The following is a 15,258-nucleotide window of genomic DNA, read 5'->3' as shown; positions in this document are numbered from 1 at the left end:
ATCTACGTGAAGCGTTGCCACAGGAAAGCAGCATCCATCATCAAGGACCAAGGATATGCTGTCTTCTTGCGGCTATCAGGAAGAAGGTACAGGCACCTCAGGACCCACATCACCAGGTTTAGGAACAATTATTACCCCTCAGCCATCAGGCTCTTGAACCACAGGAAGTAACTTCATTCACTGCATCACTGGGCTGTTGCCTCAACCTAAGGACTCACTTTCGAGGATTCTTCATCTCATGTTCTTCACTTAGTGCTTTTTTTCCTTTTGTATTTTGCAGTTTGTTGTCTTTTGCACACAGGGTTGTTTGCCCATCCTGTTGGGTGTGGTCTTTCATTGATTCTATTGCGTTTCTTGGATTTATTGTGTATGCCCACAAGATAATGAATCGTGGGGTTGGATAGGGTTACATAGATGTACTTTGATATTAAACTTACTTTAAAGTGCATCTGTGCTATTTAAATTCACATTCTTAATTACAGGTGGAAATTTGGTGAAAATAAGATGGCTTCAGTAGGTAACAATGAAACCTGATGGCTGTAAACCAGTGAATTAAACTGATCTCTTCTAGCCTGGCCCCATGTAGCTGATGGAAGAAATAAAATACAAAAAAAAACTTGTAAAGTTGCTGTAAAATCAGTAACCTTGACATTAGCCACCAGGCCCTACCAGCCTGCACTGCCATGTAATATGTTTGTATAGGAAACCCTTTGATTTTCTGCATTACAAGCAATACAGACTCAAACCGCCTAGCCTCTTAATAGATCCATTCTCTCAACTCAAGAATTGGCCTCGTGAATCTTCTTTAGTAGCCTCCAATGCTACTGAAGCCCTTTTATATAAAGGGAGCAAACAGGACTGAAGCTGTTAGTGCAATGCTGTGGGTGGCAGGGTGGAGATACGTCTCTACCAAACAAGGTGTAAGGCACTCCTTCCCTCTGCTAGCCTGCAGGACACCCCTGGGCAAGGTCTAGCACCTGCTTAGCCCCACCACTGACTGGGGGTCACGTGAAGCTATGGGAGCAGGTGGTGGATGTCACAGTCCTGGTTATGTAACCACTGACGCCAGGCAGACAATCTCTCAAGAGTATTGGTAATGGCTGGAGTCACCCATCTTGTAAAGAGACGGCCCAGAAGAAGGCAATGGCAAACACTTTGCCAAGGACAGTCACAGTCATGGAAAGACCATGATCGCCTACGTAATATGACACACCATGTAACTAAAATACATACACTTGTAATTCATAACACGACACAATACATTCCTGTATTACTATCAACAATATTATTTTCCTCTTTTCTCTGGTTCCCTGTACACCTCATGAAGGATGTTTGGTGTTGGTGGTGATAGGGTAAAGTGTATTTGGCTCATTGCTTTTGCCCCATAGGACCTATACACAATTTAAGTCTCATTTTAATGCATCACACACAATGCATCTGGAGTCTTGAATTGTGCTCATCAGCAATATTAAGGCACAACCAGTTCCTTTTTACTGGAAGACCAGTAGGTTTTGGATGGACCACAACATTTCTTTCATCAAGTCTCAGCACACGTCCCTATGAAAAGCCCATACACATCAGTGTGGCATTAAGTTGAAGAGGATGAAATGTGATAGGTAGCAGTAAATCTCGACATCTTCCGTATAAAGAGGCACAATTAGAGCCTCCTCCAGGCCAGCTAACAGTGGAGGTGGGGCCTTAAAGGGCAAACCTTCCTCATCTCCATCCAGGGCACTTCCTGGTTCCTCCTCCTGAGTGTATTTAAACCAATTTGGCGAGGGGATAATAACCGGGGTGATAAGGCAGAGGATGGGCCAGTTGGTAGACAAGCAGATGCAATGTGTAGTGAGACTGTGAGGAAGGACAGGCAGATGATAGGGCAAAATTGCAGTCAGTAGGATGAGTTGAAATGTAATATGGGAGCAAAATCAAAAAGGGTGATGAATACAGGACTGTAGGTGATATATTTGAATGCACGTAGTATACGGAATAAGGTAGCTGATGTAGCACTGTTAGAGATTGGTAGGTATGAAGTTGTGGGCATCACTGAGTCATAACTGAAAGAAGCTCATAGTTGGGATCCAGTTTAAGCGGCCCTAAAGAAGATGTGCAACAGCTTACTGATAAATCGTAAAGTTAAAAAATCGACTAAAATCATTACTTATAATATCTTTCATGAAGCAAATTGTGGTGAACTATCACTGCAGACTGTCGGGGCGCAGGCGGAGGTGAGGTTGGTTGGAGTGATGGGCCGTGCTGGGGCATCGTGAGGCCCGGCTTGTTTGAGCCACCGGGAAGCAGATGGATTTGTATTACTGCCGGTGGCGGAGTGAGCAATTTGGAAGAGTTTCGATGCCTGGCCACCTAACCCAGCTGCAAGTTGGATCGCTCCAAGCGATCAAGAATGGCTTCGGGCGGGGCAGCCCAGGCATATCGGGGTGCCTGGATCTGGGTCCTGGAATGGGGCACTACTCAGTGCTTGTACAATTTAAATATCGGCCCAGAGAGACTGGAAGCCCAGGAGTCAGGAGTCGGGCTGATCTTCCTCGCTCTCCTGCAAACGTTCATTTCTTTCTCCGCGATGTTGAGGCTGTGAATTGAGCCAGCTGCAGTGTGTTCCTGCCCTATTGGTGTGAAAACTGGGGACCGAGGCTTGGCCTGGGCCTATTCCGGGAACAGATCCGGGACTCAGTCTGGATCAGGATGCTGCTGGCTTGCTTCTGTCGTTTGCAAGATGTGTGTTTTTTTCCCTCTCTCTTTCACTGTGCAGTGGGATTTGGGTTTAAAATTGGGTTATTTGAGTTTCTTGCTTTGTGGCTGCCAATAAGCAGACAAATTTCAAGGTACATAATCTATAGATTCTTTGATAACAAATGATCTTTGAATCTTTTGAATCTTAACATCCAAGAATACACATTGTATCGGAAGGACAGTTAGATAGGCAGAGAGGGTAGTGTGGCTCTGTTGCTAAAACAATGCAATCAAATTATTAGAAAGAGGTGACAAAGACATAGAATCCTTGAGTTAAGAAACTGCAAGGGTAAAAAGGCTCTGAGATTTATATATAGGCCTCCAAACAGTAGTCAGGATGTGGATGTGCAAATTACAACGGGAGATAGCAAAAGCATGTAAAAAGGCAATGTTATGATAGTCATGGGGGATTTCAATATGCAAGTTGATGGAGAAAGTCATGTTGCTGCTGTATCCCTACGGATAGAATTTGTAGAATGCCTACGAGATGGCTTTTTAGAGCAGCTGCTGGGAGTCCACCAGGGGAAAGGACATTCTGGATAGGATGTTGTGTGATAAACCATATTTGATTAGGGACCTTAGGGTAAAGGAACCATTTGCAGACTGTGATCATAATGTGACAGAATTCAACCTGCAGTTTGAGGGGGAGGAGCTAAAGTCAGATGGAGTAACAGTGGAGTAAAGGGAATTACAGAGGCATGAGAGAGGAGCTGGCCAAAGTTGATTGGAAGGGGACACTAGCAGGGATGATAACAGAACAGCAATGGTAGGAGTTTCTGGGAGCAATCTGGAAGGCACAGTAAAGATACATCCCAAAGATGAAGAAGTATTCCAAAGGGAGGATGATGCAACAATGGCTGACAAGAGAAGTCAAACACAAAAGCAAAAGGGATGGTATATAGTATAGCCAAAATGACTGGGAAATTAGAGGATTAGAAAGCTTTTAAAAACAATAGAAGGCAACTAAAAAGTGATAAGGAGAGAAGAGATTAAATCTGAAGGTAAATTCACCAATATTGTAAGAGAGGATACTGTTTTTTCAGATAGACAGTATAAAGACTGAAAGAGAGGAATGTTTGATTACTCTGGGCTTATACTCGCTGGAGATTAGAAGAATGAGGGGAGGATCTCATTGAAGCCCATTAAAAGGCCTAGATAGAGTGAATGTGGAATGGTCCTTTTTGTGGGGGAGTCTAGGACCAGAGGGCACAGCCTCAGAGTAGAGGGACGTCCATTAAGAACAGAGATGAAGAGGAATTTCTTTAGCCAGAGGGTCATGAATCTGTGGAATTCATTACCACAGACGGCTGTGGAGACCAAATCATTGGGTATGTTTAAAGTGAAGGTTGAAAGGTTTGTGGTTAGTCAGCATGTCAAAGGTTATGGGGAGAAGCAGGAAAATGGGGTTGAGAGAGATAATAACTGAGCCATGATGGAATGCTGAAACAGTGTCAATGAGCTGAATGGCCTAATTTTGCTCATCAAAAGATATTACAAAAATCTAAGGGCTGAGTACTGAGTCCTATGGAACCCTGTTGGTGATGGGCTTCCTCTGGTAAAATCATCTTCAATCACAAGCCTTTGCTTCTTGATATTAAACAATTTTAGATCTGAAATAGTTCGGACACTGTGGTCTTTAATTTTTATGAACAGCCTGCTATGTTGACATTTATCAAAATTCTTGCCAAAGTGTAAACTCTCAAACGTACTGTCCTCATTGGCAGTCCTTCTTCCCTCATCGAAACATTTCTATTAAATTAGTGAGTCATCATCTTTTGTCAAAACTCTAGGGTGACAGTTGTTAATTAACTTGTTGTCGAGTCACAGATGTCATTGAGCACAGAAAAAGGTCCTTTAGCCCAATTCATCCACGCCAATCAGAATGTCTTTCTGAGCTAGTCCCATTTACCTGTATTTGGCCCAGAATCCTCCAAACCTTTTCTATCCATGTACACTGTAATTCTGTGCTCCTCTCTATGACATGAATTCTGTACTTCAAATTGATTTCAATAATTTGCCCATAACTGAAATTAAACTATTTGCAGTTTCTTAGTTTGTCCCTTTTTAGTGTTTACCATTCCTGTAGCCACTGGGTGCTTTTGCATATAATGATCATCTGGGCAGACTCGACAACTACTGTTGGTTGGGAATTGCCAGGTTGTGAGGTGCTGTTTGAGACTTTCAATAGATTTTCCTGAATCAGTGTTTCTATTGTCATTGTTGTTTAGGGACCAGACAGATGGAGGCGATAGCTTGGATTAGGGGTTATTGGTCTTTCCATTACTGATACCTGGTATTACCGTCCTAGGAGATTATATTTATGGTCCTTTGTTGGGATGATTTATCAATGCTTGGATTAAAGTGTTGCTGTGAGGCATTATGCTGTGTGTTTGATGACCCCCAACTTTTGGTTATGACAAGATTACATTTCGGGCATTTTCTTTACTCCATCCCTGACATTCATAATACCTCGTTCCTTTCTTCTTCAACTCCCAACCCCTTCCTTCCTCCCCATCTTCTCTCTATTCTCCCGCTCCTCTCTGCTATCCCTTAACTTCTTTTTCCTCTTCATTCTTATTCCCTTGCTTCAATCTTCTCTATCTTCTACCCTGTCTTCACATGCCCTACACTTCCCTCCCACTTCCTTCCAAACAATCACCATTCAGCTTCCCTCTCCCTTATCCTTCCTACTTTCCTCACGGTCCACCTTTCACCTTCCATCTCAGAACCTGCGCTACTCTCCTTAAACTGATTCTCTCTTCTTCCATTCATCCCATTTAGCCACTTTATCCGCTACCTCTTTCCCCTTTCCCCTCTTGCTTTCTCTTTCTCCCCTCCTCCTCATCTCTCACCGCTCAGTCCTTCCTCAGCACCTCTACCTCCTCCTGGTGTTTCCCCACTCTCACCCCTGCTCCTTCACTCCACTCTCCTTCTCACTCACTTCCTTCCCCCTCTCTATATACCTCCCTCTTCACAATTTAACCACTCTTCTTCCACTTCTCCTCTCTCCTGGCTCAAACATTCCCCCAGTGACTCTCCTTCTTAACACTAACCTCCCTTCATTTTCCCATCTTCTCTGTGCAACTCCCAACTGAAGAGAGAGAAGGGAGGGGAAAGAGAGTGGAAGAGAGAGAGGGGGTGAGGCACTCTTTCCCCTCCCTTCTCTCTCTTCCCCCTTTTCTTCCCTTCCTCCCTCCTTTTCCTCTACCCTACCTCTTCTCCCCCTCTTCTTCTCCTTCCCACCTCTTCTTCCACCATTCCCCCTCCAACCTCTTATCTCCCACCTCATCTCCCCACTTTTTCTCCTTTTCCTTTTCCCTTGCCTTCTCACCTCTCCTTCTCCATCCTCTTCCCCTCCCCACAATTTCCTCCAATCTCAATCCCTTCCCTCCTTTTCCCTGTCTCCTCACTCTCTGATCCCTCTACAGTCCTTCTCTTTCCACTATCATTCCCTTTCTCCCATTCCTCGCCCTTTCCCTCTTCTCCCTCTCCATCTCCATCTCCCATCTCCCCCCTCCCCCACCCTCTCTGTACTCTGCCTCTGCCCTCTCCTATCAGGAATGAAAGGGTTGTCATACGAGGACCGTTTGATGGCTCTGGATCTGTACTCGCTGGAATTCAGAAGTGTGTGAGGGGGGAGATCTCATTGAAACCTTTCGAATGTTGAAAGGCCTAAACAGAGAAGATGTGGGAAGGATGTTTACCAGGGTGGGAGAGTCTAGGACAAGAGGGCACAGCCTCAGGATAGAGGGGCACCCTTTCAAAACAGAGATGCAGAGAAATTTCTTTAGCCAAAGGGTGGTGAATTTGTGGAATTTGTTGCCACATGCAACTGTAGAGGCCAGGCCATTGAGTGTATTTAAGGCAGAGATTAATAGGTTCTTGATTGGACATGGCATCAAAGGTTACAGGGAGAAGACTGGGAACTGGGGTTGAGAGAAAAAGAAAGGATCAGCCATGATTGAATGGTGCAGCAGACACGATGGGTCAGATGGCCTAATTCTGCTCCTATGATTTATGGTCTTATCAGCCTCCCCATTCCTATCTTTCACTCTCACATTCCCTCTCTGTACTATTCCATCTCCCTCTTCCTTCTCACCATTCCCTTTCCTTCCTCCTCTCTGCCCTCCCTCAGCACCTCTGTCTTTACAACACACCCATTGTCTCTCCCATCCCCCACCTCACTTTGAGTGTCCTATGGACTCGGACCCCAAGATCCCTTTGATCCTCCACACTGCCAAGGGTCTTACCATTAATGCTGTATTCTGCCATCATATTTGACCTACCAAAATGAACCACCTCACACTTATCTGGGTTGAACTCCATCTGCCACTTCTCAGCCCAGTCTTGCCTCCTATCAATATCCCGCTGTAACCTCCGACAGCCCTCCACACTGTCCACAACACCCCCAACTTTTGTGTCATCAGCAAATTTACTAACCCATCCCTCCACTTCCTCATCCAGGTCATTTATAAAAATCACAAAGAGTAGGGGTCCCAGAACAGATCCCTGAGGTACACCACTGGTCACTGACCTCCATGCTGAATATGACATGTCTACAACCACTCTTTGCCTTCTGTGTGCAAGCCATTTCTGGATCCACAAAGCAATATCCCCTTGGATCCCATGCCTCCTTACTTTCTCAATAAGCCTTGCATGGGGTACCTTGTCAAATGCCCTGCTAAAATCCATATACACTACATCTATGGCTCTACCTTCATCAATGTGTTTAGTCACATCCTCAAAAAATTCAATCAGGCTCTTAAGGCACGACCTGCCTTTGACAAAGCCATGCTGAGTATTCCTAATCATATTATGCCTCTCCAAATATTCATAAATCCTGCCTCTCGGGATCTTCTCCATCAACTTGCCAACCACTGAAGTAAAACTCACTGGCCTATAATTTCCTGGGCTATCTCTACTCCCTTTCTTGAATAAGGGAACAACGTCCGCAACCCTGCAATCCTCCAGAACCTCTCCTGTCCTCATTGATGATGCAAAGATTATCGCCAGAGGCTCAGCAATCTCCTCCCTCGCTTCTCACAGTAGCCTGGGGTACATCGCGTCTGGTCCCGGTGACTTATCCAACTTGATGCTTTCCAAAAGCATCCTCTTCTTTAAGATCTACATGCTCAAGCTTTTCAGTCCACTGCAAGTCACCCCTACAATCGCCAAGATCCTTTTCTATAGTGAATACTGAAGCAAAGTATTCATCTCTCCGTCTCACACCTCTTCTCTCTCTCTCATTTCTCCTCCCTCTCCCTTTCCCACTGCTTCTCTCCTCTACTCCCACCTCTTCCCTCACCATCCCTCCTCTCCCACCTCCAGGCTTCCCTCCCCTCTTCTTCACCTTCCTCTTATATCTTCCCCTTTCTTCTCTCCTCTTTCCTCCCCTTCCCATATCTTCGGTCCTCACTCACCCTGGCCTCTCTCCGATCACTCTTCCCTCTCATACCACTTTCTCCCTCTCCCACCAGCCCCCCATTCTTTTAGCTGTCTTTCACTCTTACTACCCACACCTCCTTTTCCTTGTTCCCCACTGTTGCTTCTCTCTGTCCTCTCTCCCACTTGTTTCTTCCCTCGCTCTCTCCCTTTCCCAGCTCTTCCATTTTTGCCTCCCTTCCTCACTGAGTATGCCTCCCCCTCTCTCTCTGCTGCATTCCTATTCCCCCTGTTCACTCCCTCAATGATGTCCATATCCTTCCATTTTCTACAGGTTCATCTTCCAATTTAAGAGCCTCTTGAACAACTTTGTTGTATCACCCAACACACTCTACGTAAAAAACAACTTGCCTCACTCATCGCCACACAGCTTACTCCCCATATCCCTCACCTTCAATGTATGCCCTATAGTATTAGATATTTCAACTCGAGGGGAAAGAAACTGGCTCTCCTCCATCTATTCCTCCCACAATCCCACACACCTCCATGAGATCTCCCCTCAGCCTCCACTGCTCCAGAGGAAACAACCCAAGCTTGTCCAAACTCTCCTCACAGCACATCCCCTCTGATCCAGGTGGCATCCTGGCAAACCTTCTGCATCCTCTTTGAGGCCTCGACACTCCGCCCACAGTGGGGTGATCAAAACTGAGTAATCCAGATATGGCCCAACGGAGCTCGATAAAGCTACAACATAAACTCAACCCCACTCCGTCCCTCTCCCCTCCCACTCTACTCCTGGCCCCACCCACTCTCTCCCTCTTCCTCCTTCACGCCTGTGCTCCAACGTTGTGCTTGCCATCTCCCCTTGCACACTCTCCCCTCACCCCACACTCTATTCTCCCTCATTCTCCCCATCCCATCACTCCACAATTCTCTTCACTCCTTCACTTCCCACTTTCCCTCCCCTCCCGTCCCCCTTATCCACACCCTCTTTCTCCCCCTCTCTTCCCTTCTCTCCCCCTCCTATCACACTTCCTCTCTCCTGTTCCTACTCTCCTCTCCCCCCTCACAGCCCACCTTTTCCTCAGGCACTGTCCCCCAGCACTCCCTGTACCCCATCCCCATCCATTTTTCGTTTTCTCCTACCCTCCCCTTCCTATTCACTGTCTCCAACCCCACCTCCCCTACTCTTTTTCCCTCCAACTAAGCCACACTCACCAATTAAAACCCCTATCCTCTTCCCCCACTCTTCATCAACGCTCCTCCTTCCTGCACCGCCCCAGTACACTCCATCTTCCTGCTCTCTTTCCCACATTACCCTCCCCTTAACACACCCACCTCCACTCTCCCTGTCCCTCATCTCACTCTCTCCATCCTCTCCTACTCTCCTCCCACTCTTCCTACCTACTCTCTACCCTTCTCCCACTACCTCCTACTTTACCTCGACCCCTTCCTCCACCCACACTTGACCAATTCCCCACTTTACCCCATTGCTTACCCCACCCCTGCATTACCCATCTCTCACCCCACTCCGTCACTTTACCCCCACCTCTTCACCACTCCCCTTTACCCCATCCCTCACCCCATTCCGTCATGTGACCCCCACCTCTTCACCACTCCCCTTTACCCCATCCCTCACCCCACTCCATCATGTCACCCCCACCACCACTCCCCTTTACCCCATCCCTCACCCCACTCCATCATGTCACCCCCACCACCACTCCCCTTTACCCCATCCCTCACCCCACTCCATCACGTTACCCCCACATCTGCACCACTCCCCTTTACCCCATCCCTCACCCCATTTCATCACGTTACCCCACCCCTGCATTACCCCATCCCTCACCCCACTCTGTCATGTCACCCCACCACCACTCCCTTTACCCCATCCCTCACCCCACTACATCACTTTACCCCCACCTCTGCACCACTCCCCTTTACCCCATCCCTCACCCCACTCCATCACTTTACCCCCACCACCACTCCCCTTTACCCCACTCCATCACTTTACCCCCACCACCACTCCCCTTTACCCCATCTCTCACCCCACTCCATCACGTAAACCCCACCTCTTCACCACTCCCCTTTACCTCATCCCTCACCCCACTCTGTCACATTACCCCACCCTGCATTACCCCATTCCATCACTTTACCCACACCTCTTCACCACTCCCCTTTACCCCATCCATCACCCCACTCTGTCACATTACCCCACCCCTGCATTACCCCATTCCATCACTTTACCCCCACCTCTTCACCACTCCCCTTTACCCCATCCCTCACACCACTCTGTCACATTACCCCACCCCTACATTACCCCATTCCATCACTTTACCCCCACCTCTTCACCACTCCCCTTTACCCCATACCTCACACACTTCCCATTTACCCCATCCCTTACCCCACTCCCCCACTTTACCTCCAGCCCCTACCCCACTCCCCAACATTACCACCATCCCTTACCCACTCCTTTACTCCCACCCTTACCCACCCCTAATTTACCCCCACCCCTTACTCACTCCCCCACTCTACCCCCATCTCTTATCCACTCCCCCTTTACAGCCATCCCTTACCCATTCCCCACTTTATCCCATTTCTTACCCACTACCCATGTTACCCCCATCCTTACCCTCTATCCCCTTAGCCCAGCCTTTAGCCCCACCCATTGCCCCATCCCTTACCCCACCTTACCCACTCCCTTTACCCCATCACTTACCCCACTCCCCCACTTTACACCATCCCTTTCTCACCTTCCCCACTTTACACCATCCATTACCACACTCCCGTTTTACCTCATCCCCTACCCACTCCCCCTTTACCCCATCACTTACCCCACTCCCACTTTACCCTATCCCCTACCCACACCCCTTTATCCCATCCCCTAACCACTCTCCCCTTTACCCCATCTTCTGCCCACTTCCCTTTATCCCATCCCCTACCCACTCCCCCTTTACCCCATCACTTACTCCACTCCCTCTTTACCCCATCACTTATGCACTACCCTTTACCCCATCTCTTACCCCCTCCCCTTTACCCCATCTCCTACCCACGCCCCCCTTTACCCCATCTCCTACCCACTCCCCTTTACATACACCCCTTACCCACTCCCTCTTTACCCCCATCGATTATCTACTCCCCATTTACCCCGTCCTTTACCTCACTCCCCATTTACCCCCACCCCTACCCATTGTTTCCTTTACACCTATCCTTTACTGTACTCCTTCTTCTACCCCATCCCTTACCCACCCCCATTTACCCTTATCCCATACCCACTACCCTTTACCCCAACACTTACCCAATTCCCCTTTTACCCCATCCTCTATCCACTCTCCTCTTTACATCATCTCTTACAACAATCCCCCTTTAGCCCCATCCTTTGTCCCATTCCCCCTTTACCCCCTTTAGCCCCATCTCTTACCCTATTCCCCTTTAGCCCCATCTCTTACCCCATTCCCCATTTACCCCATCCCTTACCCATTCCCCCACTTTACCCCATCCCTTAACTACTTCCTCTTTACCCCAACCCACGCCCACTTACCTTTACCCCCACCCATTACCCCACTCTCCAATTTATCCCTATTTCTTACCCACCCCTTTTACTGCCATACCTTACCCACTCTCTCCTTTACTTCTGTCCTTTATCCCCTCCCTATTTACCCCACTCTTACCCCTCCCCATCCCCTTTACCTCCACCTCTTACCCTCCCCCTATCCCATCACTTACCCACTCCCCTTTGCCCCATTCCTTACCCATTACCCCTTTATCCCACCCCCATCCCTACTCCCCCTTTACCCTCACCCCTTCCCCTCCCTCTTCCCTGCCTTCTTCACTCCATTCTTTACCCCATTCCCCATTTAACCCACACCTTACCCTCCCCTTTACCTCCACCTCTTACCCTTCCACTTATCCCATTCCTTACCCACTCCCCGTTACCCCCACGCCATCCCCACTTCCTCCTTTACCCCACCCCTTCCCCTCCCCTTTTACCCCATCCCTTTATCCATTTCTCCATCTATTGCCCACTCCCCATTTACCTCCTCTCGTACCCACTCCCCTTTACCCCATCTCTTACCCACTCCCCCTTTATCCCATCTGTTACCTACACACCTTTTACCCCATCCCTTACCCCACCAGCCCACTTTACCCCCCATCTCTTACCCCACTTCCCATTTACCCCATCCCTTACCCACCAGTCTGCTTTACCCTCACCCCTTACTCCAATCCCCTTTACCGCAACCCCTTACCCCACTTCCCTATTTTAGCCCATTTCTTACCCACACCCCCTTTCCACCATTTTCTTATCCATCCCTTTACCCCCACTTCCCTGCTTCTTACCCACTCCCTTTTTATTCCATCCCCTACCCACTCTCCCCTTACCCCGATCTCTTACCCCACTCCTCTTTACCTCAGCCCTTACCCCACTCTCTCACTTTACCCTCAACCCTTACCCCACTCCTCTTTACCCCCAACCCTTATCCCACTCTACCCTCAACCCTTACCCCACTCCTCTTTACCCCAACCCTTACCCCACTCTCCCACTTTACCCTATTTTCTTACCCACTCCCCTTTACCCCCATCCTTTACACACTCCCTCCTTTGTTTCCATCCCCTACCCTCCCCACTTTACCCCTACCCCTTCCCCTTTGCTCCCACCTCTTACCCTCCCCTTTACCTCTACTCCTTCCCCACTCCTCCTTTACCTCCTCCTCTTATTCTCCTTGCTTATCCCATTCCTTACCTACACCCCCTTACCCCAACACTTACCCACTTCCCATTTACCCCATCCCTTACCACACTCCCCTTTACCCCCACTCCTTACCCACTTCCCCATTTAATTCATCCAATACCCTCTTCCCCTTTAACCCCCATCCCTTCCCCAGTCCCCTTTACCCCATAACATACCCCACTCCCCCCTGTACCCCAATCCCTTACCAATCCCCCTTTATGCCACCCCTTACCTTCCCCTTTACCCAAATCCATTACCCCACTCCCTGTTTTACCCCCATTCCTTATCCTCTCTCCTCTCTCTGCCTTTCTTTCACTCTACTCTCTCAATCTCCCTACTCTCTTTCACTCTCCCCTCAATCTGTCACTCTCCCCCCCTTCCTCTCAGTCTCCCAACACTCACACACTCTGGCTCCCCTCCCTCTCTCTCAGCTTCCCTCCCATCTCTCTCACTCTCCCCCTCTTCTACTCTCTCCTTCTCTCTCACTTTTCCCTCTCAATATCTCACCCTTTTTTCTCACTTCCCTCCTCTCTCCCCCTCACCCTATCTCTCTCCCTCTCCCTTCTCTTCTCACACTCTCTCTCTCTCCTACTCTCAATCTCCCCCTTGTCTGTCACTCTCCCCTCTCTCTCCCTCTTTCTCTCACTCTCTGCCTCTCTCCCCTGCCTCTTTCACTCACTGTCCCCTCACTGTCTCTCCCCCTCTCTCTCCCACTAACTCTCCTCCTCTCCCTTATCTTTCTCTTGCTCCCACTCCCCCTCGCTCCCCATCTAGCTCACTTTCTTGTCACCCTCACTCCCCCACTCGCACTCTTTCCATCTCTCCTCCTCTCCCCCATTTCCACTCCCCCATCTCCCCATCTAGCTCACTCACTCTTTCCCACTCTTTCACTCTCCCTACTCTCTCACACTCCCTCCTCTCTCCCCCACTCCCCCAACTCTCTGCCCCACTCTCACCTCCCCCTCACTCTCTCTGCCCCCTTCCTTTCACTACCTATCTCTCGCAATCTCTCTCCCCCACTCTCTCTCTCTCCCTCTCACTCTCTCTCTCACTCCCCCGTCTCTCATTCTCCCCTCTCTCTCCCCAACTCTCCCTCTGTCACTCTCCCCTCTCTCCCCCTCACTCATTCTTCCCATCTCTCCCCATCTCTCACTCCCGCTCTCACAATTCCCCTCACTCTCCCTCCACTCTCACTCTTCCCCATCTCTCCCCCTCCCCTCTCATCCCCTCAATTTCCCCCACTCTCTCCCCATCTCATGCTCTCTCCTCCCTTCCTCACTCCCTTTCTCTCCCACTCTCCGTCACTCTCCCTCTCTCCCCTCCTTCTCTCAGTCTACCCCTCTCACTCTCCCTCTCACTCTCTCCCTCTCCCTTCTCTTCTCACACTCTCTCTCCTGCTCTCAATCTCCCCTTGTCTGTCACTCTACCCTCGCTCTCCCTCTTTCCCTCACTCTCTCCCTCTCTCCCCTGCCTCTTTCACACTCTCCCCTCCCTCACTCTCACCCCTGTCACTCTCACTCTTCCCTGCTCGCACTCCCCCATTTCTCTCACTCTCTCCCTCTCTGTCACTCTCTATCCCTCTCTATCCCCCCACTCCCTCCTCTCACCCCAAATATCCCCATCACTGCCCCTATCTCCCCATGTCCTCTCACTCCCTTACTGTTTTCCACTTTCTCTCCCCCACTCTCCCTTGCCCACTCTCTTTCATTCTCTCCCTCTCACTGTCTCTCCTCCATTCCTCTCCCTATCCCTCACTGTCTCTCCTCCTCTCTCTCCCCCATTTCCCTCACTCTCCCCCAGTTTCACTCTTCTCCATCTCCCCTCCCCCTCTCTCTCCCCATCTCGTGCTTGCTCCCCCTTCCTCACTCCCTTTCTCTCTCTCCGTCTCCCCCACTCTCCCTCTCGCCCTTCTTCTCTCACTCCCCCATCTATACCCATCTATCTCACTCTCTCTACTCCCTCTCTCACTCTCTCCATCTCTCACACTCCCTCCTTTCTCCCCCCACTCCCCCAACTCTCTGCCCCACTCTCACCTCCCCCTCACTCTCTCTGCCCCCTTCCTTTCACTACCTATATCTCGCAATCTCTCTCCCCACTCTCCCTCTCTCTCTCACTCTCTGCCTCTCTCTCAATCTACCCCGTCTCTCATTCTCCCCTCTCTCTCCCTCTGTCACTTTCCCCTCTCTCTCCCTCACTCATTCTTCCCATCTCTTTCTCCCTCTTTCACTCCCACTCTCACAATTCCTCTCACTCTCCCTCCACTCTCACTCTTCCCCATCTCTCCCCCTCCCCTCTCATCCCCTCAATTTCCCCCACTTTCTCCCTCTCACCCACTCTTTCCCCATCTCATGCTCTCTCCTCCCTTCCTCACTCCCTTTCTCTCCCACTCTCCATCACTC

The sequence above is a fragment of the Mobula birostris genome, chromosome 26, assembly GCF_030028105.1.
Source record: "Mobula birostris isolate sMobBir1 chromosome 26, sMobBir1.hap1, whole genome shotgun sequence".
NCBI classification, from domain to species: domain Eukaryota; kingdom Metazoa; phylum Chordata; class Chondrichthyes; order Myliobatiformes; family Myliobatidae; genus Mobula; species Mobula birostris.
This window is presented reverse-complemented; position numbering follows the sequence as displayed.